Consider the following 25,593-nt stretch of genomic DNA (forward strand, 5'->3'; position numbering starts at 1 on the left):
CTCCATATAATTCCTTTAACTAGAACTGGGTGCAAACAAATTCTCGTGTTTTATAGGAAAGTTGTATACAAGCCCGTTTGGCCTTGCTGTTGTTAACGCTAGCTTTGCATGGATGTTGGTTGGATGAAATTAGCCCATCACTCAGGAGTGTGCTGCACTGCTTCTACTCTTGCCTTCAGTGTATCTAGAGCTTAAATATCTCTTTTGTCCCTGCTGCATATCTGCTTGTATTTACGCCTGTGATGAACGGGTGCACAGCGGCGTTTCCCCTGACCCCGTGTGCAGTAGCAGCATGTTCAAGGTATTTTCTCCGTGCTTCTTTACTGTCAGTGCTGATGTAATAGATTATCAGTCATCTCCTTTTGTTTACAAATGAATACGTGCGTGTATTTATGTGCATGTAAAGCACTGAAACACGATTGCTGCTATGGAGGCTGTGCCGTGGAACGTGGCTGCTGTTAGAAGTTACCTGGGACCGGGGGGTCTCAGTGGTGGGCTGGGCGCTCCCCCAGCCGCCACCTGCCCGCGCTCCTTCAGGTGGGCACACAGATACCGTGGCTGCAAGATGCAAGCGTGGGGAGTCGTATAAACGAAGGATACTGTCGATTGTTCACTCATGCACACACCATTACATGCACATGCTTTTGAAAATAAGGCCCAGGGCATAACTGTTTGCCAATGGAGCTTCACCTTGTTGGCTGTGTATGTTTGTTTTCCCTTGTATTTTACATCATCGAGAGGTAGTCCTGATTCTCAGAACCCTTCTTAGGGCTTTGAATTTCCTTCTAGATGTTTCTCTGGATTGCTCTTGTGACACCTAAAACAGAAGATGTGTCCAACCTTTCAGATACTCTGGCTGTGTTCTGCTTTACCTCCACCAAACAGGGAACTGGCTGTTTCTCAGAACTCTTCCCAGGTTTGTTCCCAAAACCAAAAGTCTAGGTGTTTGCTGGAAGCCTGAGACAAGACATACGTAGAGGTAGATTTGTCAGAGCAGTTGATGGGTGTACTACTGAACAAGCTGCTGGGGAGAATCAGGTGAATTCCCCTGTTGCGGTCCAGCGATGACGTGATGTATGGAGGACTCTCAGTCCTGATCCTAGGCATGGGCAGCCACCAGACCGTGGGTGCTTTTTTGGGCGGTCTGCTGGTGTGACCGACCTTGTTCTGCCGAGCACAGAGAAGGCACCTGTGTTCTCCCAAGCTGCCAACTAATGAAGTGACAATGGGGTGTGATAACTCACCAGCCAGTGCTGGATTATATAGAGTCACTGCAGCCCATTAACACTTCGTAAAAATCCTGTATGGCTTAGATTCAGTGAACCTGAAAGGCATTAGAATAAAGACTGAAAAGCTGAAGCCCATATTAACTCAAGAGTGTTCCTAGGATAGCAAAACTGGAGGCTTTCAGGGGATATTTTTATTTTTTTGAGCCAGTTTGAAGCTGGGGGAAGCTGCATATTGCCTAAACAGTTTCCCCTGAGAGTGCCCAGCATGTTGTATTTGGGGGCTTAGGTGAGGGCAAAGCCTCTGGGCTGCTGTGCAAGTGTCCTGCTCATCTCCCCTAGTGTGGACGGGAGGATGGGCATGGTGATTCATCACCTAAGTATTTTGTACTCACCTGCAGCAGGCTCAGGCCTCCCGGACTCATTGGGATGGCAGCCTGTCCTCACAGGACTTGATCCTGCAAAGGATCTGCATCTCTTTTGCATTTCCCCTAAATGTCCCACAGATTCTCCTTTGAGGGTCATTGATTTAGGGTGCAATTTGTGAAGAGAGGCTGATCTGATGTGTTTGCTGTTGCTGGAAGGAGGAGTAAGTTCGCAGTGTGCTGACTCTTTGAGTTTTGGTGATACGTCTGGATTACTGTGATGAGTATGAGTTAACATAGTTGAGGTGGAAATAACCCTGCAGAAAGGGTTTGGTTTTAGTCCATACCAGTTAGCTGTATGGAATTCAGGAGTCAACAACAAGAAGAGAACAAGCCAAAGGGAGTAAGAGAGAAATGGGAAAGATGTCTTAATTAAGATGTTCCATCATTACGATCATGAAAAAAGTACATAGAGTTTCTCCAGAGCTACAAAAGTTAATCCATAATTTTGTCATATATTAACTGTATTCTAGCTGCTGCATAAATTATCCTTTAGAGATGTGTACTGTATAATAACCGAGATAGATGGATACACCTTAACTATTATCTTTCCTAAATGGTGCAGGAGCACTGGAGCGGTGCATTACACCACAACTGCAAGCAATCACTCTGTAGATGTTTAGTCTGGAAAGGTCCAAAGAATACATTTCTCATACCGCCTACTTGCCACAAAACACCTTCCAATGACTTATTTAAGACCTAATGGAAAAGACCAAAAGGCTGTAATGCACTAGAGGAAGAGAGCAGAAGAAATCAAAGTCATAAGCAGTGTCCTATGGTTTGGGAACAGCAGGGGATTTGCTGAGACTCCCAGCTAATTCTGAGATGAATGTCACCGTAGGCCCTGGTGTGCCCTTCCTCACGTCCTGTTTCTAGCTATAGACATCTTGAACAGAGAAAGCAATAAGAATCCTCAGAGTCCATTTGTACATTGAAAGAGGGGAAGAGAGGTCTTTGTCGTCCTTGCAACAAATTAGAAGAAGCCCTGAGATATGGGATTAGCACGACACAAGCACGAGGTGGACATACTGTGAGAGGGTTTGAAATAACATTACGTCCTTATTCAGAGTATTAACGATTTGTGACAGGAAGAGGGAAAATGAAGTTAAGATGACCTAGCTGTTTTATAGACCTCTAAATACTCAGTCTGTACAGATATCTCTGTTTGAGATAGCAATGGGAGTTTACAGTGTCCACCAAAACCTAAATTTCAGTCTTTGTCTTCTTAAAGCCCTGACTCAGCACATTGCTTCAGCATCATTTTGCTTTCAATTACATTATGCACAAACTGGCTTAAATGCTTTGGACTCTCCAGTCTGATTCCAAGTGAGATAGAAAATGGCAAACTTCAGAACGTGGAACCAATAGGTGCACTAATCCCCCGACGTCCTTGGTGCCAAGATGTAGTCCAAGTCTGGCCCACGTGCAAAAGATCCTCTTCCCCTTTATAGTTCATTTGATCTGGGGTGTTTTTGATAGAAACCAGCAAAATACCCTGGAATTACCTAACGTGCTCCAAGTGATTGTCCGATGGTTTGTGCAGCGTTCCCATGCAGAGGTTATATAAAAATGTTCTGTTGCCATGTGAACTGGGGCTTTGTTTTGGTGGAGCATCAATACCCAGGAGGGGAGAGAGGGCTGGGGGGAGGGAAGAAAAGACAAGACACTGGCACAGTGCCAACCTCCGGAGTTTTTTTGCGATGATAAATGGTTCACAAGGAGTCAGCATGACCCGCCAAGTAAACCCAAATGCTCTCAAAGAGCCGTGGGCTTCAGATACTGCTGACAGACAAGTACTCCTTATCAGCTTTTTTGTTTAAACATACATGCAGAGCGTGCACACGTAGGATATCTGCTATAGCAAGAGACAAGGCATGCCAGCAAAGTGCACAGTGCTGGTAGATAATGTCCACCCAGACGTCCATGTCTGATTTTGTTTTTTTTTTTTCCTTTGATTTCTATAGCAACTTTCCATTCTGCTGGAAGCCTAGATGACAGCAGATACCCTTTGCTGTTGCTTGCATTAGCTGTGTTGTGGAGCACAGTGAAAGCCTCATTGGTTTCTAAAAAGAGGAATTCATGTTCTAAAACGTTGACTGGGATGTAGGGCCATGGTCCTGTTGTAGCTGGTTTAGCGGTAGAGCTTCTCTGTTTGATTTTTGTTTTGTCATACCTTTTGTTTTTCATTGTGTTTGATTCAGGTGAAAGGCTTGGGAATTACAGCCTCGATGGTTTTTTCTTATCTCCTTCCCCTAGAATGTGTCAATCTTGTTCTGATGGGCAGGTCTGGATGTGAGCTCGATGGTGATTTGGGGAATGCTTGTATACCACTAGAAATCCTGATGGATTTGATGAGAATCTATCTACAACTCTTCCCTTGTGGTGTTTCAAGCAGCCGCTTGCTAATGCAGACTGTAATATGACTTAATTTTGCAGGAAACAACTCCAGGACAATCAAAGATATAAGTAACATGGAATAAGTATTTGTGACAGAACAGGCTAAGGGAATTGACTAAGCTGAGGAAAAATGTTTTTCTACGCTTACCCTCAGAGGGTAGTTTTGAAGCTATCATAAATCTTCAGTTGAGAATTCATGTGTAAGAAGACAGATCATAAAGGCCCTGTTTGTAACTGAGGGGGAACCATCCAAGCCCTCTAAACCTAAACAAAATAGAAGAAAAAAAAAGGAAAAATAAAAAAATAAAAATAAAACTCCTCTCTCCCGCCCCCCCTCCCCCCCAAAAAAAAAAAAAAAAAAAAGAAAAGATAAATTGAGAAATTAAAGATGTAAACAAGTGAGAAAAAATAATGGGATTGAATCAAGAGCTTTTCAGTGTCTGGGTGAGTTGAATCATCTCATCATACTGTGTATAAGCAGAGGTGAGAGGGAGGGACAATAACAAGGGCAGTGTGAAGCATAAGTAGTCACCAGACATTTGAGAATAAAAAGCATTTTCTAGTTGCTAATAATATAATTCTGGTTACTGTGAGCAGAGTGGACTAAATAGGTGCCTTGGTGAATAGGTGAGTTAAATGACAAGTCAGGAAGGGTGAAGGTAGACGTTGGGGTTGGCAGCAAGGCTGGCGGTGAGTGGGACAAATTTCTTGTTGGAGTAAGGGGAGCAGAAGGCAGATATGAGACGTGCTGTGCTCTGTGGCCCTGAGGTGGCTCCGAGCGAGCTGGCGAATCTGAGCTGTGCAGTTGGGAAGAAATCCTGACGTGGGCTGCAGGAGCCGTGTAACTCCATTAGCTTTGTGCCTGAGATGAACATCTCACTGCGCTGGCGCGGCTGATTAGCACCATGCTGGTCGAGCTGTTCTCTTTCTGCACTTGAATTAGCTTCATCCGTGCTAGTGCAAGGCTTTCTGTGCCGTGCTGTAAGGTGTTGATGAGCCCTGAGATGCTGCCACAAACTTCTTTGATCAAGCCGAATCCTCTGTGGCTCCTCTGATGCACGTGGAGTTAATAGAACAAAATGTCGTGGCGAGCAGAGTGCAGACACAAGAGTTAAGACTTGCAGCCCATACCTGGCTTTCAAATTGACTGACTTCGTTGTGACACTTTATTTAGCACTTGTGCATTGGTAAAATGAGGAGAGGTGGCAGGAGGTATCACCTTTCTGTTACGATCGGAGAGAAATGGGAATCAGGTGTTGAAATGGAGAGGCTAGGAGATATTTGGTGGCAGTGTGTGAGGCTTCCAGAGATAAGGGGTTGGATTAGCTGATGGGTTAACTAATTGCTCCCTCCCTAATTTGTTTTTGTTGCCATCAGTGCAAAGACCCAACATCGGCCTTACGTATTTGGTTTTGTGAGTGGGACTTACCAAGTGGACAGAAAATCAAATCTGTGCCAAGAACCAGCCTGAAGGCAGGCACATCCTAAAACGAGGTTTTGAAGAAAGGGGTCTGAGGATCCCTGTGGCACAGCTTCCCTGTCCTGCTGCTCTTGATGTACTACGGACTCGTTTCACCCATTTTCCATGAGACCAAAGGAATAAAATATTGCTCTGTCAAAACTGTAAGCGCCTCTGGGCAGCAGATGAGGAGAGTTTCGGAGTTCTATCTTTTATTGTTTTGAGTTTTTTTTTTTCCTTTTTCCATCCTGCATTTGGACTTAAAGAAATTGTTGTGGGGTAGAGTGGGAGGGGTGGGGGAAAGGCAAACAAAAGTTGACTTTTGTTAAATGACTGAGACTTGGCAGTTGTGTGGAGGTCACAGTGCTCAGTCAGTGTCAGCCTCCATTCCCCAGAGTTGTATCCTGTAATGTATTTATTTATCATTACAGACGGCCAAAAATTTTTTTTCCCTTTCAGTTTGTTCTGTCCAAGGCCGCAGGGTTCCGACAGAGATCAACAGTGTTCCCGCAGTGATGAAGCAGCTCGTCAAAAGCTGAATTAGATGTTAAATCTTTCTGAAGTGGGGAGGAGGTGGAAGGAGGGGAATCACATTGTGCTAAGAATTTATCATGTGTTGTTTCCTGTGAGATAATGTATAGGAGAAGATTTGTTATGGTGCAAGTTTCAAACTGCTGTTTCAGGGCTACGGTGTCTGCCAAGCTTATGATGTATTTGATCTTTTTTGAAAGTCCTTCTTTTCCTTTTCTACCTTTTGTTAAGCAGTATGTCTTCGAGGTAGGTAAACACTTGAAATACTCCATCTACTGAAACATGTTCAGGTAAGCACCAAAAATTGCATGGATAAGAGGAATAACCAGAAATCTGATAGATTGGACTGTGACATACAGTGGGGCTCCAGCTCCCGGACTGAGGGCAAGATGCTCAAATTTTCTCTGAGCTTTGCAATTGGATATGTTAGACAAATTTTGCAGGCACACCATTTTGTAGAAGCGATTATAAATGTTGGCACAGACCTGGAATGAAATTAGGCCTTACTTTTCAAAGGTGCTGCATACTCCCAGCATTTCTTAAAGCCAAAGAGAGCAACAGCTTGATATACTTTTGGTAATATTTACTGAGGCATTTTGCATCAGTCATTGCCCTTTACAGAGCAGGTCACTGTCTCAAGCTTGCCCACTTGTGACTCAGTAGAAATGCTCTTTGTATTCTGTTCTTTCACCACTCTCCTTTTTTCCTCAGGAGAAAGCATAGATGAGTCTCCCATTCACTTATGCTTTCTGATATAATTGCATTTGCTACCTTCAGTTATCGAACAGAGCTCATGGGCAACTCTTGTACCTTCTTCATGGACTATAAAATGCACTCCTTTTCAGTCTAAGGCAAGGTGTGGGGAAAATGTCAGAATGATTTTTGCTCTCATTCCCTGAATAAATATACTGGTGTAAGAATCTTTTCGGTAAAATAGTTTTACTCCAATTCTTCAATAAAATGTCAAGTGCAGTGATAGATGAACTGGCAGTGCTGCAGTCCTGAAGTTGACTCAACATTGTTTTGTTCTCACTATCTAGGTCAAGATATTTCTGGCTTGCTTGGAATGGACAAAACTTCCACAGATCTTAAATAACACTGTTAATATTATAAGCGGTTTGGTTATCAGGCAGGAAGGAAGTTTATTGATCAGCAGGATAAGCACTGTGTGCATATGAGCCATCTTTTCCTGCCTCGCTGTAATGAATCTGAGGGCCCAGAAGTGTGTGCAGCAAGTCCCCTCTGCTGAGGGGGCGGGAAAGAAGCAGGGCTGCTGGGGCTCATGGCATACTTGTCTTTCTGCCTCACCTACTTGCATGGAGGTCTTTATACTGGAGGCACCTGAATAACCTTTAATACAATTTTTACTTAAAGTAATCCTGGAAGTAAGTGCTCCTGTGTACTTTGCAGATGAAGGAGTGAGGCTCAGAGGGGAGCTCTACATGCTGGAGTGAATTCAGTCCCTGACTCTGGACTTGAACCCAATCTACTTCTTCCGAAGTGTCAGCTTGGCTTCTGGCATGAGCCAACATGCTAGTCAGGTGGTGGTTCCCAGCTTAGTGTCCCTACAGAGAAAGGACATGATTGGTTCAAGCCAGTAAGCTCAAAAATCATGAGGAGATACCAAATGTGTCATGGATGAGAGATGACTGGCACTTCAGCTCCTACCTTCATCCAGTATTTGGAGCCTCCATCAACTAGCCAGGTTGCCCGATCAGAGCACAAGAGACTTAGACCTCAAATCTTGTCTCTTCCAGAAAAAGATGTTCTGACTTTTCTAGGTCATCCTAAATGGAGTTTTTTGTTTTTGTTTTTGTTTTTTTTTTCTATCCTTCCTGCCAGAGATTTGCCATGTTACAAAGAGATCCAAGGTAACCTGCCTTTGCTCAGGCAGAGAGGTACATAACTTATGGTGTCTTCCTTAGGAATTGCTTATACTTTTCATTTTAAACTACAGAGAAACAGCTCATAAGACAGTAGTAGAAATCCCTGAATGAGCATGGTAGTCATGAGACGAAAGATGAAGTCACAGTATTTCCTCTTTGCTCATTCATTCAAAGAAACTTGAAGTCATTCTGTGAGTTATCAAGGCTTTGACAAGAGGAGTGGGAAGCACCCCCAAGAACAGGGGGTAGCCAGGTAATTACAACACCCTTCAGGGATGTGAGAGATGTTTATTTGAGACCCTCTGGTGTGGCCTGGGTGTGCTCGGCACTCACCCATGAGACCCTCAAGGAGAGGCTGGTTTGTGGATGCCAGCAGGGCTAGGTGTGACCTTGGTGCACGGCCCAGCTTGAGCAGTGCCGGGTGCAGGTGCCTAAGTGCGTAGGGAGCGCTACTGCTGGAAACAAAGATTTTAAAAAGCTGTTGGGATTAAGCACATCAACTCTTTCAGTGCAGGCGCCTGAGGGGCAAGTTGCACAAGGTGGCTGAGCTGATCTAACAGCTCGCTCCTGCCAAGCAGAGGGAAGTCTCTCCTCACACCCAGCTCTTGGCTGAACCAGTTCCTCACAGTGGCTGTAGTGGTGAGCTATCGGATCAGGCGTCTCACGGGATTTCATCCCATCAGGTGCTTGCCGAAGTTCACAATGAAGCAGAAAATTGAATCCTTGCATCTGGGGCATTGTGCTAGCACCTTCTTTATCAAGCAGCTTTATTTATCTCATGTTCCTGCTTACTTTTTCTGGAGAATCTGGAAGAAAGGAGAAGAGCAGCCATTATGAGAGGGGACACGCTCCAGGTTGGCAAGATTCGCTTGTGCTCTGTGACCACATTGCCTCTTCCTGGCAGAATGGACGTGCTGGCGGTATTCCCTGACGTTCTTGAGCTCTTGTGCTGAGTCTGGTAAGTGTGTATAAATGTAAGAATGAACATGGTACAACAAATAACGTTTCAGTTTTAAATTTTTTATAGAAGGCCTGTGTTTCAGGCTGGAAAAATGCCTCTGCAATCCACTTAGCTGGGAGTGCGGCTGAATTGCTTTTCCTGATTCTTTATTTTCTCCATATTCCTTGATGTTGTATCAAGTCCTCCAGCCTGTGTTTCAGGGAGGACCTTATCCTCACTCTGACACTGCATGTCACATAGCAAAGCCCCTGGTAAAGCGGTGTATCTGTCACAATCATACGCTTCCAGTTCACAGAAAAGAAATCCAATAGAAAAGTGACATGATAAAAAATAAGCTGTGTTAAACAAAGACGTTTTCTGTGTATCACACCAAAGTATGGTGTATTTCATAACATGGCAGAGCACAGTTCATCAGAATCCTAGGGAAAAAGCAGACCTGCTAGAAGAATAACATTTTGGTGCCAAGGAAGTTATGCATTTAATAGATCTCTGCTGTATTTTGCAGAGATTTGCAGCTACATTCATCCTTCGCTAAAATGTAATGGCAACATGTTGTAGGAGCCAGTTCTCCTTAGGGCTTCATATTGCAGCAAAGGAGCTATAAATGATGTTATTGAAGTGGTAGGTTTCAGAAGGCAACTGGGATTTAATTTCAATTGAGAGGTGCTTTTGATTAATCAGCCTCCTTAAAAGCAGAGCTGTCCAGGAAAAAATAACCTGCACAGGTTGCTTTTTAGACCTTTGAAGGGGAGGACGTGTGTGCTGTTGCCTGGTTGCAATAGGTTCCACTCTTTATCCAGATCCTCTCTGGCTAGAGCAGGAACTCGAGGAGAGTTCATGTTCCTGTGTGCAGGCTCCCTGCCCATTGCAGTGTGTCTGGCAGCTGCCGACGCGACGCGTGCCTCGCTGAGAGACAGGGTAGATGGATGGGGTGGGGATTGCTGGGCTTTGCTCAGCCTGTCTTCCACTGGCAATTCTTGCCCGAGAGAAACCTCAGCATGTTGTTTTTTTTTGTTTTGTTTTGTTTTGTTTTTAACTGGGACCCTTTTCTTGACTGAAAGAAATGAACATGGTGTTTCATGATAGGAGCACAAGAGTATTTGCATAGAGGGTTTGGAAAATAAAATGTACAGTGTGTCAAAGAACGGACAACCCCTTGTATCCTTTATGGGCATTTCATTTCTGCAACGTTCAAAAGAGCAAAGAGCTGATCCTTCTGGTACTTTTGTGTGTACTTTGGAAGGGATCTTCCTATAGAAGCTTTGGGTTTATCTCTGGGAGACCAAACTAATTACTGGTCTAGTATATTCTGGATGAGGAAAAATCCAGTTTTGTAAAGGTATGCTTCTGTTTTCTGCCCTTGTCTCCCTACATTTATCTATCGCCACTTCAAGAGCAGAGTGAAAAGGCAGCAGCTGGCTGCATGGGACAGTGAATGGTGCCCTTGGCTGGCACCAGAAGGGACAGTGTCAGCAGGAGGAGGACAGAAGTTGGTCTGCAGAGCCTTATCAAATGCTTGGGGTAGAAAATCCTAATAGAGATTTGTTTGTTTCATTTTATGCTTTGAAGTCAATGCTTTTTTCTCTTCCATCTCCCATTTTTGGACTTGTAAAACAACTGTTTTCTGACCGTGGCAGGAGGAACTGGTTGGATTCAAATGCTCTGTAACGTGTAGGAGTGGGAAAACTCCCTGGGACTTGGGACGTCCAGGGCGCATGTGCTGCGTGTGGAGGGGAACATCAGGGAGTGGTGGGACATACGGAATGGTTTGCAGAGTCTCATCCATGTGCGTGGAGTGATGAGTGGAAGTTTTCACCATCAGCACTTAACACTGGTGCTCCAGGACCTGCGCTGCGTCTGTGGGCTTGAGGGGGAGGCTAAAATAGATTCTTGGCATAAGGTCTTGGATCTTGGATCCTCTTTGCTTAATAGAGTGCTCTGTTTCCCTAGTGATACCCCTGCAGCTGCAAGCCACAGAGGCATCTTGGCTGAAGTCCTCTCGGTTTGCAGGAGAGAACACGGGATAGATCTCCTTAGCAGGAGTATGACTGAATGCTCTCTTTCCCTCCAGCCTGGGAGAGTCCAATTCTGCTGACCTGAGGGACACATCTCTTCATGTTCCAGGCTCTGGAGAAAAGTGAAATAGTGTGTGCAAAAGTTTTCAGTTTACATAGAAAGATTTGAGGTATCTGGCCAGAGTCTTTTTTGTGCCTTCTCTGGCTTTTGGAAGTTGCTGAGTTTATTTTTGTCTGTGTGAGTTGGCCTGTTTTTTTAATATATGGCAGAGGTGGCTAGAGTCCTGGATAGGCACTTTTTTATATTTCTTATAAACCTAAACAAATACATTAAATAAAGGTCCTTTCACCTCTAGGTTGGTGGTTCAAATCCAGTCGTGCTTGGGAACAGAACTGTTCAAGCAGTAAAAATAAAACATCTCCTGATTTATGAATAGAAGTGTCAAGTTTTGACTTGTTCTGATTACTGGCATCACGTTATTTGTGAACATTCGGACAACTGCCAGAAATTCATGAAACACGTTTGTGAATCCCAGAAGTTTCATAAACTTCAGCCTGAGTGATTATTTGCTTTCTGGTGAATAAGTGGGCTCGCTGAAGCGGTACAAAAAGAACAGCTAAGTAATACTCAGGCCCCATAATAATAATAATAATGAGATGCAAAGGCGCTGTTTCTGTTATAATGAGAAGGTTGGCAATTCTGCTCCAGTTTATATCAGTGCAGTACTATCTGCTCCAAGGAACTGTTGTTACTAGTTTGAAGAAACCCAAGGAAGAAGCACTTGATTTTCAGATCACACGTTGTTTGCTGGGCCATCAGTTGGAAATTTTGTTGTCGTTTTTGTTTGCTTGGAAATTGAATTGTCCTGCTGGAGAAACCATAATAGCAATGCTAATGCTAGGTAGTATTTGTAGGGTATGGCAGGTGGGGAAAAAGCAGGGCTGTGGATTAGAACTCTGTGCAGGACAGAACAAAGAACTGCTTCATGACATGGGAGCAGATCAGCAGCCCTTTGTCAGAAGATAACTCCACTGAATTTTCTCTAGCTTTAAAAGAGTAACTCTTTGCCTTAAAAAGCATGGTGATGTGGCAAATGCATATGGATTTCACCATGCGTACACCTATTTTTTTTGAGCATTCAAAAGTTTCTTTGAATGCCAGGTGTGTGGGAAACTTGATGAAAAGCAACAGCAGTACATGGCCTACAGTATTTCAGAGATACTTTGGGACTGTAAATGACATTTTAAGCACTTCTTACATCCTTTTTCTTCTTCTGTGTGAGTCTTTATATTCTCTTACTGCTTGCTCTTCATCTGCAGAAAGTAATATTCAGATTTATTTATTTATTTATTTATTTATTTTGTATAGCTGCTTTGTCCCAGCACACAGTGTTTGCACAGGGACATTACAGCATGGATTCCCTCTGCTGCCACTTTGCGCAAGTGTGACTTTAGGACATTACTTGTAATTTCTATTGGTATTATAAATAATAGATCAGCTCCACAAATTATTTGCTAAAGGTTCCAACAGATGCGGTGTAATTAACAGACTGTAATCATTAGTTTTTGGAGAGAGGGTGACATATCAGTTTAACTGCTTTTTAGCTTAGAAATACGTCCAAGTAGTGATGCCTCCAGAGGGATATGCACATGGATGAATGTACTTTGTGCATGCCGTTTTATATACATTCTCACTTTGCTTTCCAAGTATTAACATGTGTAAATCCCTTTGGCATGTGCAGATACGTGCAAGTGGGTTGTGCATCTGTAGCATTTATTTGCATATGGAAGAAAGCATATGTGGAATTGTGTGTACTGAGTTATGCTAGCAGCAAAGTCTTTTGAACATTTGACCTTAACATAGTACCTTTTCAAATCTGCAATTCAGTGATTCAGTTCCTTTTGCCTTAAAAATGAAAGCAGAGTGACTCTGTGTAGAGTAATAATAATATTTTAGGAAAGAAACCTTTGAGGCGTATTACCCAGTTACGCCTCCTTTAATTTAGTAACATGAAAACCACAGGGACAGAAAAACCAGTTTAGATGGAAGAATACAGGAGTAGCTCACTGGTGCAGGTATCGAGCTGATACCCAAGCCTCCAGTGAGCTCATCCCATTATCACCAGAGAGATCATTCTTCCAACCTATGAAAAGCATAGCACTGTTGTTGTAGCACAGCACCACAACTGCTGTAGGTCCCATCTGTTAAACAGACCTGTCCAACAAGTTGTATTTAGCTCACGGGCTGTTGGAGCAGGAGGAAGACTGCAATGCTATGATGCCACTTCTCCAGAGAGCGTGGGATGTAGCCCAAAGGAGTGAGTCTTGTACAGGTGAATCAGAACAGTAGTTGTAATAGCTGTTGATAATATTAATGCACACGTTTGAGTGAGAGTAGTTGAAAAATGAAAAAAAAGATCTGGGGAGAACTGCTCTTCCTCTTCATTTTGGGAGGGCATCTAATGTTTTTGTCCAGCAGCTCCTAATTTCTGTAAATAAACTCTGTTATTCGTGCCTGGAGGTAATATGCACAGCAATATTTCATATAATAGTATAGAATATCCTGAGTTGAAAGGGACCCGCAAGGATCATTGAGTCCAACTCCTGGCTCCACACAGGACCCCCCCAGAATAAGGCCATGTGTCTGAGGGTGTTGTCCAAAGACTTATTGAATGCCGGTGCAGTGACTGTTTCCTTGGGGAGCCTATTCCAGTGCCTGACCCTTTCAGTGAAGAAGAAGCTTTCCCTAACACCCAGCTTGACCCTCCCCTGTCCCAGCTCCATGCCGTTCCCTCGGGTCCTGTCACTGTCCCCAGAGAGCAGAGCTCAGCGCCTGCCCCTCCGCTCCCCTCATGAGGGAGCTGCAGGCCGCCATGAGGCCTCCCCTCAGCCTGCTCTGCTCGAGGCTGAACAAACCCAGGGACCTCAGCCACTCCTCATACAACTTGCCTTCCAGACCACCCCTTCACCATCTTTGTAGCCCTCCTTTGGAGGCTCTCTAATAGTTTTAAGTCCTTTGTATTTTGTGGCAACCAAAACTGCACACAGTGCTTGAGGTGAGGCCACACTGGTGCAGAGCAGATCAGGAGAATCCCTTCCCTCACCCAGCTAGCCATGTCGTGCCTGAGGCACCCCAGGACAGGGTTGGCCCTTTTGGGCTGCTGGGGCACACTGCTGATTCATATTCAGTTTGGCATTGACCAGAAACCCCAGAACCCTTTCTGCAGGGCTGCTCTTCATCCTCTCATCCCTGTCTGTGTGTACAGCCAGGGTTACCCAGTCTCAGGTGCAGGATCTGGCTCTTGCTCTTGTAAGCTTTGTATTGTTGGTGATTGCCCAGCCCTCTAGTGTTTCAAGATCTTTCTTTAAGGCCTCTCTACCCTCAACAGAGTCAACAGCACCTCTTTGTTTTAGTGTCATCCATAAAATTACTTAATATACCTTTAAGTTTTGCATCCAAGTCCTTTATGAAGACATTAAAGAGAATGGACCCTAAAATGGAGCCCGGTGGAACCCTGCTAGTGGCTGGCTGCCAGCCTGATGTAACCCTGTTTACTATAACCCTTGAGCCCATCAGCCAATTGTATACCCATCATGATCACAGAATAATTCTGTGATTATATTATGCACTTATCTAGCTGTGTGGTGGACAATTTGTCCAGAAGGATACTGTAAGAAACAATATCAAAAGCTTTACTGAAATCCAAAAAGATTACATCAACTGGCCCTTTGAAAGCATTTTGTTTCAATGCCAGGTAAAACCCAAAATTTTTTTACCAGGGACACTTTTTTTTTTTTTTTTTTGCCTTCTGGAAGAAAAAAAAAAAGATGCTACTTCCAAATAGTAGCCTACCTTTTGAATTCTTATCTATTGGCTTATTTATTTTAAAGAAAAAGCAAAAGTGAGAGTGCACCTGCTCTCCTCCATGTAGGCAAACATATTGACGTGGATTCTTTCTTTGTTTTGTTTTATTTTATTTTTCCTATTTTGGAGAAACCAGGAGTTTCATTTTGCTGCTCTGATTCACACTTTCTTCACTTCACTTGGGGACAGCACTGGAGACAGGAATCTGAACTGACTGCCTGGTGCTTAAAAAGGTGAATAATGACTCGGAGAAGACCTTCCTCGTATCTTTTGATCTTTGGGCTTCAGACACCCCTTCACCCATAATTAACTTGTGTGTTGACTGATTACCTGAGCGATCACGGGAGACTCAGTATGTCAGTGGAAACCAGGAAACTATTACTCTATGGTGAAACAGCAATCAAGCCAACTCGTCTATGATACAAATCAGATACCTGCGAGAACAAGCCACGTAATGGTAAGCTGTACTGGAGATGGATGATATCCTAAATCATTATCTTCAATAGTATCAATTATGTTTAAAGGGTGAGTAAGACCATGGTATCTTCATGGCAAGTGCTGCATGCAGGTAGCAGTAGCAGCAACAACAGAACTTAAAATTACAGCATGAATTTCAGAAGGGGCAATGTGCTACACTTGACTAGCCAATAAATCAAGGCCATTGGTGGATTAGATGGAGTGGAATGGTAATGGTTATCATTTTGTTGTATAAAATGCACAGCTTGGGGTATATAGATCATTTAAAATATATATGAATTTGAAATCAGCCAAAATATATGGCAGTTACATGTATTTTTCTTCTTAGAATTATGGTGTGTTTTGAAAGTGTAAGTGCTTTTCAGGACAAATTTTAGCATGTTTTGCATTCAAATGAAACATCTAGGATATTGGTGAAGCCCTTGCACACGCTGCCTGTGAGAGCAGAGGGAATCATTGGACTTGTAGTTATATTTTGCACATTCTGTCAAAGTTAGCCTTTCTGCATTACGTAGCACATGAAATAGGAAAGACTTTCATTGCACAACTTTCCATAAGAGAAGTAGTGTTTACTGTCTGACACATTGCAACATGTAAACAGAGACTCAAAATAAGTCTGTATTAAAAAAAGGAACTCCAGCTGGGAAGGGATTAACTTAATAACATTTTCAGTAATCTCTTTATCAGCATTTCTGTGGCCAGTTTATGATAATAAACAGGCAAAAAAAAATATGTTTGAGATTGAAGTAAATTTCAGTCTGATATGAGTGATGTACCTCATAACCAGTTATAATTAGAAGGGAGGCTTCTTAGAGCACTGTTCCTCTATAAATCATAGCTGATATTACCCCAACTTGTACAACAACTATGAAATATGCTATGAAATGTGAAACTCTCCAAATCTCCAAGATCTTTCATTGCAATTTCATCCTCAGAAAATATGTAATTTGACAAAAGCTCATGATTTTTTTGAGGGTTTGCTTAAAAATAGGATAAACAGTCTTAATTCCCTTGAAAAATATATTAAACTTTCCATTAAGTAATGGCTATTTTGTTTAATTTTATAATCAATATGTATGCAAATTGAAAGTATTGTGCATTTTGGTACAAGCTTCCTTTCTTAGAAGAGCAGATGAAAAACAAACAAAAATCCCTACTCTATGGCTTCATATTGAGCAAAACTTTACACTCTCCTTGAAGTCAGAAATGCAGGATGGTAACTTACATTTTCCTTTCTGCTTCTGATAGAAAGTCAGCTTTGACCGGGCCTGGTGCCCATGCAGTTTATACCAGGTGAGAACATAGAAAACATACAGGGGACAGAACCATAACAAAGAAGGGCCTTGCTGGCTTGATGTCTAAAAAGAAAACAAGAAACAAATAGATTTTTTTTGGAATGTTTTTTCTCATGTCAGGGTCTAAGTGTTTTTTCTATGATATTTTATTATATTTCCGATTGAAAACGGATGGACTTACTTACAAACTGTGTTTTCTGATGAAAACCTACCAACCTCTCAGGACTGTTGGTATGGTAGGGTTGTAGCTGTCTCTATTGATCCTAATTTAAAGCTGTAATTGCAAATAAAAACATCATTATGTCCCCCAGCTACCTTAATTGAAAGGATTGATTCACAGGAGAAAAGCATGATAAGAACTTTCTACACGGACCAACTGCTTATGGACAATTTAACACCTTCATTTCAGCACAGCCTGGGTTGGTTCTTGCATGGAAGAATGTCCTGGGGATTGGGGAGAAACCTCTTCTCTTCTAATATCTGCCTTCTTTCATGAGTTCCACCTGAAATAAAACAGAGCATCCATCTAGGACTGTGTAGGCAGCAGGAGGGTCACTGGCTTGGTCTCCCAGTTTGTTCAAGGGTACAGAGAAGCCACCAGTGCAGTTCAGTATTTGAAGGATATAGACTCCAGTTGTGTGAAAATAATAACATAATAGGTCCTAAAAGGATAGGAAGAAGTATATTATGACTATGAATCTACTTGCTAGTCTGAAGTGGATTGATTCTTTACATCTTCATAAATTGTATTTCTTTCAATCATTTCCTCATAGATGGATGTTGATATTCTTTAACCTTGCAATATGGTTTTCTCTTGGTACAACGTAAAAATGAGATAAAATCAAGTCATTTCCTTTACAGCAACAAACTTCTAATCTTAAAGTACTCATTATATTCAGTAATATTTCAAGTTGAGCCCTGAAAACATGTAGTCTGCAGAATTGCTGTGTCTGATTTTTAAGCATATGAGATTCTGTTAGTTCGTATGACAGTCTTTTAGCTCTAGCTTACCTGCTCTTTCATGCCAAAACTTTTCTGGTCTCAGCTGATATTACAGTTCATTAAATATGTCCTTTAATTATAAAAATAGTATAAGGATGTAGAGTATTTTGCAAAGTCTGTGTGTGAGAAAATATACAAATAAAGCTAGACAAATCTGTCTGAGGTGAATATTGCTCTGATACAAATTCCTTAAAGGAAATAGTGGAGGATTAAGATGATGAATTTTCACATGTGTTTCAGTATAGGAACCCCCTGCAAGAAACATGACTGTTTCATAACAGCCTGGGGAGGGGAACATCCAAGTCCTTCCAGGTACCAAAAGTGCTTTCAAGGATCTCAGCCCAAAAGATTAGCTCTTCTTTAGCAATTCAGGTTATTTTGTCTTCAGAGCCAAATAATTCTACTTATGTTACAGTATAACAAGCCAGTCATGTCTGCTTAAGGTACTCACCTTGGAGATGCCCTGTAGGGCAAGAAATATTTTTATAATTCTGATTAAGATCAATAGGGAAAAAAAAATGGGTTTACCTCTATGATTGACCGTAAGAGTGAGATGCCATTACTCAAGGGAACACATTTCATTGGGCAGAGTTCAAATACGTGTAACAATCTTCAATCCTTTAAAAATAAGTAACTATTTTTAAATCATTAAACAAAACTCTTGTTTATTAGATGAAATTATCAATTGTTTTGTCTTCCAGAGGTAAACAAAGAACTGAGGGAGTCTCAAACAGTCTCTCAGTCTTATGACCTTATGGTCACTGTCCAAAATACCAGCGGTAATATTCCAGGCTGTAGAACTCAGAAGAAAAGCAGATACTCAGCAGGGTTAGCCCAGTGTCTTTCCGAGTAATCCCTTATTTTTGCAAAACATTTCCATATGGGAAACTCGATCACATAGCAGAAATACTGAAAACAGTGTGGCCTGTTCCTTGTGTAGATACTAGTGTTGGTCGTTGAGTACCTAAAACAGCTGACAAGCCTTTGCAACATTGCTCAACATGTCTACGTGTAAAACTGATCCGTAGTATTAGGCTCTAACCCCAGGATGGGTGGCACAGTTTGGAAGGGAAGCAGGTAGCTGGCATCAGCTGGTCTGGGGGAGTCAAGTATAGAAAGGGTCTGATGGACTGTTGCAGTTATGAAACCCTTACTCTGAACTTAATGGCAAGTTGCTTAAAAATACAAATTTGCAGCATGTACTTATGCATGGCATGGGCCAGAGGTGTAGCCCTGCATCAAAATTCTTTCCATGGGGCAAAGTTGGGATCTGGCTCTTCCCTTACCCGTTGGCAGGACTGTCTACAGCAAACTAATCCTAGAAAGCAAAGACTTAATAAAAAGTCTCAGTATCTCTCACTTTCTCTCTTTTTATAAAAGGCAAATGTGTTGCAATAATGCAGAACCATCATGCTCTCTCCGGTTACAGCTGAGTGACACTACATCAGCAGCAGAATATGTACAAATTAAACTGTAACAATGTACCAAGGAGAGGCAGAGCAATATCATAAAAATTATCCACAGCACAATATGACTAATGTTGTGTGAAATGCATTCATTGGCGAAATGATGTCTAGGTGTATCTTAAGGAGTTATGCTGATGGAGATAATGGTTATAGAACATAGATAAAGGAAGGAAAGGCGAGTGAAAGAGAAAAGGTTGCAGCAAGGGCAGGGTGGCTGCTTGGCTGGGGAGGGCTCTCAAGGAGGCAGGTTTGAACACAGGAGAGCTGTGTCCCCGTGGAGTAGAGGGGTGGGATGAGAGCTCAGCTCTACCCCTACTCGCACACCCTGCCTGAAGGTGTACTTGCTGTTTCAGGTTCACGTGCTCTCCTGCATTCTCTCCTTTCATGCTTACTTTTTGCAGTCAAGCTTTTATCTCATCAAAAAATACAAGCTGTATATGTTAAACATTGTCTAGCAATATTATTTATAAAAAACCCTTTGTTTTACCCTTGTAGGTACAAAAGCAAATAAAATCCCAAAGAGAAAGGATTGATGTTTTATTTATGTCTAAAATGAAGAAGCCAGCTCAAACTTGCCAGGAGAGGGGATGGCTGGAGCAAACACTTCATTCATTGAGGTACGTTCAAAAGTCATCAACTCCGTCCTTAATCTGAGGCTCTTTCTGAAGTGAACGAATGTTTTGCCTGAATAAGGAACTCGGGTATTGGTAAATAAATTTGTTTTTGCTCTCTCTGTTTAACATAGATTTGGAAAAAAAAAAATCCATGCTGTGACCTATGATGCATATCCACAGATGTTTACCTAGTATGCGAACATTTTGTTTTTAAAGGAACTTGGGGATTACCCTAGTAAGTCTTTTTAATAGCTAAATTCCCTTTTCCAAACTAACTGAGGTGCTTGGGAGCTCATGGCTTCCTGAGTGTCTTTTAAAAACCTCTCTAAGTACTTTTAAAACTGGAGCACCAGACAGCAAAGGGGATCTGTCTGAACTGAAGTAGGTCTTTGTGATGAGCATTGCTGGGGTGCGGGGCCTGGTCTCTGGTATGGTTAGAAACTCTCAAATTACTAGAAAATGAAGGGCTTTTAAGAGTTCTTGATTAGTTTGCTACCTGGTTTGTTACAAAGTTTAGGCCCAAATCATGCAACATTACTTGTTTCTGATGTTGCAGTCATGTTGGCTATTTTTTTCTGTTTATTTTTTTTTCTTTTTCTTTTTTCTTATTTATGTATTTGTGCAAGAACGGGAGGTAGGCCCAGCCAAAAATGTTGGAATCCAAATATTTTTGAAGTCCTGAGATATCCAGAGGTGGGAGTTCATTTTTTCTCCTTGTAAAGAAAGGGTCCCCTAGGAATACTTCCATGAGAGGTGAGATTCTCTGTAGATGTTGGGTGTGCTGGGCAGGGAGTTCCTGTTGCGCTCCAGCAGAGGAAGGGGAGATACAAGATCGGTGTCTTCAGCCCCAAGTCTGACCATGATCTGGGGGTTCTTTGTGCACCTCACAAACAGATGGCTTTGTTTCCAACCAACTACCTCCAGTCACTGCTGAGCACGTGCCAGGAACTCCCTACAAATGAGGCTGCCAAAGCCTGTGCAGCCGCGATAGCCCCCCTCCATCGGCCTGCTCAGAGCCCCCAGCTGAGCCACATGTTTCCCCCATGGGCAGGGATTTTCCCCCTCTCCATGCTGCAGTTTTTTTTGGTTTTACAGGTCGGTGATGTCTCCCCGCAGATGAATTTCTGTCTGTCCCTCTTCTTTGGGGAAATTTATGTCAGCCGTTTGCTCTCTGCAAGGGAAAGCACGCTTCTGCTTAGCCCTGACAGGAGGGTGTGCAGCAATACAGAGAGCTCAACCTTGAAAAGGGGAAGAGGCACTCTGGGAGCTGGGCTGTTTTATATCTCGGCCGATTCTCTTCTTTCTCTCTTCCATATCCCTTTAATAGCTTGACAGGAGAAATAGAGGGAAGATACAGCCATCTGATTAACAGTGCCTGGGCTGGGGGGCCAGGGGGGATGACAGGGAAAGGGAGCGCAGGGTGGCTACCAGCCAAGTTCCAGCAAGAAACAGAATATCTGGCTGCCTCTAATCTCCAGAGGAAAATTAAGTTACAAAAACCTTTAGTGGAAACTTTGCATACGTTCAGTACCATTGCCATGCCTGACAGAAAAAACTGATATATTATTTAGTTTATAGTTATAGAATTAAAGGCATAAGCTTTCCCACCAGGAATGAAGAAAAAAATTGCCTTAAAAACAGAAGACAAAACCTTATAAACCCCTAGAACATTTGTGCTATCAGAGCTGTTGAGAAATTCTCTGTTTAGCGTTGATGGATGATCATGTGTGAACTGCACATCTGAATGTCTTCCCAGATGAGCGGGATGAATTTTTACCCTAGCCCAGGGAGAACCCATCTTGTCTGCATAGCCACCTTCTGCAGGAGCAAGGCAGGGTGAGGGTGGGTGGCTGGAGGTGAGGAAGAGGCTCCGAATTTGTTTAGGGTGGGCACAACTGGCTGAAAAAGGGGTTTAGGTTCCAAATACAGTGACCAAGCCAGGGAGCGAAGGCTGTCACTTTGGACAAGTGCTGCTCATCCTGGCATTCATCAGAAATGTGCATAGTATGCAGGCAAGAGAGGAATTACTCCTCCTCTTCCATCTATGTCATCAAAGTGTTGATGAAAAATAGCAGAGTTTGATTAAAAATAAATAACACCTATGCCATTTTATTTAATTTAAATAAGCAACCAGTAGGGAGCTATGCATATGAGATAAATAGCCTACTTACTTAATGTTACATGTAAAGCAAGCATGGTAACCATGAGGCAAATACTTGCGTGTTACCAAGTTGTGAGAGGAAGAAGCTAGATTGACTGGTTAAATCTTTCCTTAATTTAGCCTTATGTCAAGTTCATACGTGTGAAGTGAGATTTCTTTCACATTGACATGATTAAAGGATGCAGCCGTGTGGGTCAGCAGCACATGCTTCCTTGGCCAGCTGCACTATGCTGCTTGCTCAGGGCGGTGGGACCCTGCCTCTGTTTGCTCAGAGAGGAGGAAGTAGGGATGCAATTTGCAAAGTTTCCCTCTACCTGCTTGCAAGCTAGCTTGCTTCCAACCTACATGCCAGCAGACCCTTTCTCATATGATTCATTCACCAGCTTCATCTGAAGGGAACATTTTCCACGCAGGGGAACATAAGACACATGTTTACATGCCATTTCCCCTCTGAGAGCTTTATTTCTCTTCAGCCTCAGGGACCTCAGAACCAGCCAAAACGCAGTATGGGGCTGAAATTGTACGCTGTCCGGCCCCGGCCGTCCCTGCGGCAAGCTGAGGAGTCTTTGTGTAAGCGTGTGCGAGCGTGAAAACAGATGTGTGCTGTCCAGAATAAATGATGCTATTCAGTGTCACAAAATGAACAATTTATGTTCAGTTTCAGTAATTAGTCAGACCAAAGAGTGAGGTGGGACAGAATTAAAAACTCCCAGTTTTCTTTTACCTCGAAAAAGCAACAGGGAGTTGCAGCTGATGACCAAAGATCCTGAGAGAGGGTAATTAAACAGAAACAATCTTTTATGTTTGTCTTCTTCCAGTTCCTCCTGGTTTTCTTTGTGCTCCCCTTACTCTGTCTTGGACAACAAAGCCCCTGCTTTCTTTTTGGGAGGGCAGCGTGGGGGCGGCAGCAGGGGCAGCGCTGTAGCAGGAGTTCCTCACTGCTTCGCGCAGGGCTCTCGCACCTTGCGAGGAGCTCAGCTGGCACCTCTTGGAGCTTCTAGCAATCATGCTGTAGGACCGTCCACTCGTATGACAGTTTTTATTGTGATAATGGGAGCAAAAACCAACTCCCCTTACAACTCTGGATAGCCTCCAAAATACAACCCCCCCCCCCCACTCCGTCTCTCTAAAAAGTAACTTCAAATGTTTAAGTTAAACCTCAGGAATAACTCATGCCCCAGAATTAAGCACCTCATTTTAGTAGAAATGGATCTCCTTTTGAAGGAACTGTTTTGTGTACTCGGGTACCAGTTCTTCTGCGTCCATTGCTTCATTTGGTGTCCCAGCCCTAAGAGTCTAGATGACAAATGTGGATTCCTCAGGAGCATTTGTTAAGACCAAAGCTTTGGGATACGTGGAAGCAGGCCCTGACGTTTCTAAATGCAGGTCTGCAGCCTGGGTTGAAGTCATGAAGGCACCAGATCGTTTTAATGGGGATCACCGTGATGGTGGACCCTCTGAAGCGATATAAAAAGCAGGGAAGCTTTTTCTGCCTTGTGCATCGTGGGCGTGCTTAGTGAAGCTGGCTCTAACAGCGTTTTCTTATGTGTAGGTATGAGGACGAGACATGGAAAAGGGGGAAGGAATGGTTGGGAGTAAACACTATGAATGCTCAGCATGAAAAAGAAAAAACAAATCTGGAAAGCAATGTATGTACCTCCGTACCCACTTCCTTTCACTGCAGTCTGTCACAGAATCACAGAATGTGTCACAGGTTGGAAGGGACCTCCAGAGATCATCTGGTCCAGCCCCCCTGTTCAAGCAGGGTCACCCCAAGCACGTTACATGGGATCACATCCAGACGGGTTTTGAGCATATCCAAAGAAGACACTCCACAAGCTCTCTGAGCAGCCTGTTGCAGTGCTCTGTCATCTGAACCGTAAAGAAGTTCTTCCTCATAAGAGGATGAAACCTCCTCCTCGTGGCTCTGTTTCGCTTGCTCAGAAATCCATTCTGAAACCCACCAGCTGAATCGGGAACAATTCTTAATGTAACGTGTCAAACTTAGCACGTGTACAGAAGTCCAGTGCCTAACTCAGAAATAATTCTTTAAAGTCAAGCAACAGGGCTTTGGTTGAAACAACATGGGAAGCTCCTCCTGTTCTGTATTCTGGGGGAATACACTTTTCCCTGCAGTGTATTCCCCAGGACATTTAGTACCTGTTGGCTGAACACAAACGCACAACAGAGGGTACCCCAACACAGACGGGCAGCAGGTTCTTGTGCGTCACCTTTGAGCCCGAGCCTGAGCACGGAGCTGCTTTACGAAGCCCAGGTATGGCATGCAACTCCAGACTTCTGAGTTCACTTGCTGATTCTCTCCCTCTCTGGGTCCAAAAATGTCCACGTTGGATTTCTCCCTTAATTCCCCATTCCGAAAGAATGGCTTGGCCTAGTAGAGAGTCCTTCAATAGTTTTGTTGGCCAAAGAGCTGTAGCCTGAAAGTCAGAAGTCTCCGTCATCCTACAGGAAGAGAGAACACGTCAGGGGCAAATTGCCTGACGTTTGGATATTTCTTTGAATTATCAAGACCAACCAAGCACACGCAAAACGGCCAACATGCATAAATGAAAGAAAGCCAAGCACGGCGTGCCAGAGCTGGTCCAACAGTTGTTCTGGTTAGCTCTAAGAGAGAATTTGAAGTTAGCTAAGGAGTGGAGAATAAGAATGACAAAGTGGTGCTCTCTCTGAGGGCTCTTAGTATCTACGGCCATGGTCCGCCCAAGATCTTGTCTCTGAGGACCCCAAGTTCTTTCTGGACGTGGTTCTGCAGCAGCAGCAGGTTCTGCCCCGGGGGTCTCTGGCTGGTGTATTGGGGTAAGGAAAGCCGGGGTGCCAGCTTGGCTGTCTCGGTTTCCGTATGCCCATAGATGGAGACAGTAACCTGGCAACTGTGGGCTGATTGTGTGCTCATAATGCAGCCAGGCAGGATAAAAGGCAGCGCCTCCTCCTGCGGTCATCACTTCTTGGAAGTGCAGCTGTGACGAACGAGGTAGGATAAGGCTCGTCTCCGATGTTTCCACCAGCTTGTCTCCAACAGTTCCATCCTGTGAACTGGCGATCAAGCTTCACGTTCGTTAGTCAGATGAGACCAGTGAATACGAGAGCGTTTAAATTTGCCTTCCTTTTAACAGGCACGCGATGAGTGCAGCGATGTCACAGGGTGAACGGTCCACTGGGAAGACCCTAGCGGGTAAGATTAGCTCCTTCAGACTGCACAAGTTCATGCACTTTTTTGGATCTGGGTGGTCTAGTGCAAAGCTTGATACTGTTCATATGATAAATGGGCGAAAAAAGGGGGCAAAAGAAACAAAAAGTGAAATGCTGCGGATACTTGAGGCTCTGCTTCCCTGCAGCAGAAACTGCAAGCTCTTCATGTGGTGGTGTCGGAAGCATGCAGGTAGCTCTCACGCGCGCTTTCAGGGAGTCTTTAGCGGAGACAAGATCCTCTAGTACCATGGGCAGTGAATATTGGTCCCCAGATAGAGGGAGAAGCAGCTTCTGTTCCTCTCTCGCATCCCCCTGCCTCTCTTCCCAGCATGGTCATAATCCAATCTACAATACGATCTACTGACAGTTTCAGATGTGCAGTCACCATCAAGTATTTGACTTAAGAATGAATTCCCATCAGCATTTTGTAGCGATTTAAGTGACTGTGAGCAGGTGGAGAAAGTGGCTTAAAGTCAGGTTGAGGCCTCAGTTGAGATTCATTCCTGAGAAGTGCAGATGGCACAGTGCAATTCCTTCCATGAGTACCCTCGGATTGCAGAAACCTAGCGCTTCTCCTGTGCTTTTCCTCCCCTGTGAAATACT

The 25,593-nt window shown here is 43.4% G+C and overlaps 1 long non-coding RNA gene across 1 annotated transcript in view; it reads left to right on the forward strand.

Annotated features, from left to right (window-relative positions):
• Window positions 1–24,980, forward strand: part of LOC137865501 (uncharacterized) — an 86,815-nt gene extending 61,835 nt beyond the window's left edge. The window contains exons 3-5 of the long non-coding RNA XR_011101939.1: window positions 14,902–15,222; window positions 19,501–19,622; window positions 24,915–24,980. This is a non-coding gene — a long non-coding RNA (uncharacterized lncRNA). The remainder of the gene's footprint in view (window positions 1–14,901; window positions 15,223–19,500; window positions 19,623–24,914) is intronic.
• The last annotated feature ends 613 nt before the right edge of the window (window positions 24,981–25,593 follow it).

Source organism: Anas acuta, chromosome 16 (genome assembly GCF_963932015.1).
Source record: "Anas acuta chromosome 16, bAnaAcu1.1, whole genome shotgun sequence".
Lineage (NCBI taxonomy): Eukaryota > Metazoa > Chordata > Aves > Anseriformes > Anatidae > Anas > Anas acuta.